We start from the raw sequence: 3,936 nt of genomic DNA on the forward strand, positions 1-3,936 counted from the left end.
ATCAAGTCGGAAGATGCATGTAAAAGTACAAAGTGTTACCTGCTTTTATTAATGTTGATTTGCCCATGGTCATCCAGAAAAATAAGGGCTGAGCTGAGATTATAATATCACAACTAGTATTCTCTTCCCTCAGACTAAGTGTGACAAATATGTGGACCCCGCTCCCTTGGCTGTGCAGATATTGCTAATTAATCACAGATCTTTTTCCTGGCGTGACCCAGAGCTTCTCAGCAACACACTCCACACGGCTATAAAATAAAGGGCAGATTTTGAACTCGAAAACAAATTTATGGGTTATTTTCATATTAGATAATGCTGCCACTTGGTACTGAATCCTTTAGAGATTATCACCCCACCCCCTTATCCATGGGGGATAGAATCTAAGACCCACAGTGGATGCCTGAAACTGAGGATAGTACCGAACCACATATATACTATTTTTTCCCTATACGTACACATGTTGCAGAAATGTTGCTAAAAAAGACTGGCAAGAAACCAAGCAGCCCTCGGAGAGCTGGAGAACTCAGCTTTATTACACCAGCGGTCCCAGAAGAGCTAGTGCTCTGAAGATCTGGACCCTGAGATCAGGGGTAACCTTACTTTTATAGGGCTTAACAAGCAAAGGCAGTACATCTGTTATTGCTCTTCATTCTCCCCTTTTGATGCCCTTTAAATTCTTATAGGGCATCAACCTCCTGATCTTCCTGGCCTAAGGGCTGGTGTAAGGGTGGTCCTCATAGCCCAATCATCTGTAACTTTATGGACTCTAGGCATGAGGAGACAGTTCAAGATACAGAGACCAAATAAGAGAGCTATGAAGAGCATGAGAAGAGGACCTGCAAATGGGAAAAGCCAGGATCCCCAACTCCATATTCTGGACCAAGACCCCCATGACTCATTTAATTGTTGGTGGATTAAGGCACGCCCCTTCTAGGATAGGATGACATCAGTGTCTTTGCAGGCAGACCTGGAAACCCCCTAACTAACTTTCCTGCCTAACTCTTTTCTAAGAGTCAAGAAACCCCTTATTATTAGTATGGATGTTGAGGGATGGGAGGTCTCTTCTTCCGTATCTGCCTTCTGCTGAGAAGGGTCGTAGTCCCTGCCTCCTGAGGTTTCATGGAGCTCTTGCCCTTTCTGCTTTCATCAGGGCAGAGTCTTGGATTTCCTGCTGAAGTGCCGCCTCAGTCCCTAGAAAAGGAAAAGAAGATACGAACTGGTTATATTTCAATTATTGAGTAAAGGAAACCAGTCTTGATTATGTCTCATATCATTGGCAATACATCTGTTCTTAATAAGCGAAGACAATACTTCTGTTATCTAGAACCCTTTGAGTGGAAAATTCCTCTTCACACACTTATAATAAAGTTTAATTGATAAATTAGGCAGTCTATGGCCATGCTATCCTGAACAAGCCCGATCCTGTCTGATCTCGAAAGCTAAGCAGAATCAAGCCTGATTAGTACTGGGATGGGAGACCACCTAGGAAGACCAGGTGCTGTAGGTGTAAAAATTAAAAAATAAGGAATTGTAAGCTGACAAGGTCCTTGCAATCTGTGAGGTCAACCAAGAGTTGCCTCGCCTAAAAAAAAAGTCCTTCTGGTTTTTATAATTTCTATAATCTTTGGGGGAATGGTAGATGTTCTAGGCTCAAGGTTAAGTGCTTCATAAAATGATTAATAAAAACTGATCTGCTTACCTCATAGTTGTTTTGAAGATTAAATTACATAGAGGATATGGAAGAGCCTTACAAATGGCAAATGCTCTAGATAAATAAACGCTTATTAGTGTTTCCATTATTATTTGGAGAAGGCACTTTTTAGCCTGAAATTTCAACAACCTATTTATGGACCCACCTCCCCCCAAGCGGCCTCTCCCCTCCCACGGCCATGGGCAACTGAAGCTAGGCGCTACATGAAACATGTCAAGTCTCTAGGCAATGTTTCCATACCTTTCTCAGACTGAACTAGAGTCCATTGAAAGAAATGCTTTCAGAATGTTCTGGATGTTTGGCTCAAGGCAATATTTCCCGTTGCTGGTGTCTAGGAACTAAATGGATCTGTCAATGAGAGACAAATGAGGGTGGAAGCACCAGCCATTGGCAGTTTCCCCTCCAGGGATTTGCTTCTGACTGATGACAGCAACTTGCCAGGGCGAGAGGAAGAAAATCATCTGGAAAACACCCGGGATAAAACTGAAACAAACATTCCGAAGAAGAGGGGAAAAAAAATGAAAATAAAGGTGACGTAAAATCAAGTTCCCCTTAAGCTTCCCACCAGTCTTGCCTTTTTTTTTTTTTTTTTCCCCCACTGAAAGTAGAAAGAACCCAGATCTTAAAGTTCTAATTCCTGGTTTTGACACTTACAACTGTATAGCATTGGAGATGGTACCTCCCAACCCTAGTAGTTTAAAAGTGACATGGAGGCAGAAACCATCTCTGTCTTTTTCAGAGCTGTATCCTCAGGCACAGATGTAGATCAGCTGGTCAGTATATATTTTTGCAGTATATTCTCTCAACCTCAGTTCTCACATTGTCAGACAAGACTAAGGAGGCACAGCTCTTCGGGTTGTTGTGAATAATCAATGAGCTAATGAACAATGCCCAGAACACAGTGGGCCCTTGATAAAAGGAGGCTGAGTTAGTGGAAGTGGAGACACCAGTAAAGATATTTTTGTTCTTAACATAATGGCTTATTCATTTAACTTACAGGCATTAACTTATTTTAGGTCTCTTGGGACCCATGTTTTGATGATATTTTAATAGTCCTAGAAGGAAAGAACAATATATCACTATCTTAGCTTTAAGAACAATATATCACTATCTTAGCTTTAACCTCATGGCATAACTAACTGTCCCTAATATGATAAACAGAAACTAGTTTATTCCCTTGTCAACGGTACCTTTCGGTTAATAGTCGGTTAATTTCGCCAGTTGAATAGTTTTCAGGATCTCGTTTTCTTGTTTGTTTGCTTGTTTGTTTGTTTTTCTCTAGGAGAGGGTCCACAGGGAGAAATAAAATGAAGATTATCTCAGGGCTTTGAAAGAAAATAAAATCAGCAAACCCCTGAGAAATCCAGTCTGGCAACCGAGTCCACAGGCTCCTCATAAAATGTAGGGAGATAGCTCTTTATCCACCACTTTCTCTGAAAGGTCTGGAGGATAAGGGGTCAGTAAAGGGTCTGTAAATGGCTCTAAAAGCTGTTCTAGTCACGAGGCTTACCTGGAAAGCTTGCACTTAAAAAAAAAAAATCTACAAAACCATGGGTAGCTGCAATATTCTCTCTCAAATCAGACCCATTTGTTTCTTTATTCATTCATTCAGCTCCTCTGGCTTAGTTCTGGGAATAATTCCTGAGAGTTATTTGCAAGGCAGAAGGTCAACCATCAGATGTGCTCATGGTAGTTCTGGGAGTCCTGGGTGGTATCTCACATAGACTCATAAACAAATTCAATCAGGTAGGATGTGATATTTTGATGTGTTTTTTTTTTTTTTTTCTCATTTACTCTGATTCCTCTCTAATGAATCTGTTGCCTTTGCCTCAAGATACGGGCATCGCCACCTTCCCCTGGAGTGCCCCAGGTGCCAAAGTATATCTTGTTCTTGCTTTCCAGTCACTGGTTCTTCTTCTGCATGGATAACAAAGCATGGCCCAGTGACTTTCAATGTTCTCTGTCAATAGTATTTTTCAATTGTTTCTCCTAGCGCTCTTCTCTCCAAAACCCTTGGCATGACGCTACATGAACTAGAGTGGAACACCAGAAGGATAGACATTCAGAGAGGCGTTCTTTCTAAGACCTGATTTCTTTGGTTCTCTTTTCTTGTGATGACTTCTCCTCCGGGAGAGTCCACTATGAACAATCTGAAGCTCATGCCGGAACACCCTGTTCCATTTCAAACTATACTTGTTTTCTCAGACTTTAGCTTCAGCTTTTAG

General features: G+C 41.4%; 1 pseudogene; it reads left to right on the forward strand.

Moving 5' to 3' along the window:
- The first annotated feature begins 1,388 nt into the window (after positions 1–1,388).
- Positions 1,389–1,507, forward strand: LOC111740219 (annotated as a pseudogene).
- Positions 1,508–3,936: the final 2,429 nt, after the last annotated feature.

The sequence above is a fragment of the Pteropus vampyrus genome, unplaced genomic scaffold (assembly GCF_000151845.1).
Source record: "Pteropus vampyrus isolate Shadow unplaced genomic scaffold, Pvam_2.0 Scaffold59, whole genome shotgun sequence".
Taxonomy (NCBI): domain Eukaryota; kingdom Metazoa; phylum Chordata; class Mammalia; order Chiroptera; family Pteropodidae; genus Pteropus; species Pteropus vampyrus.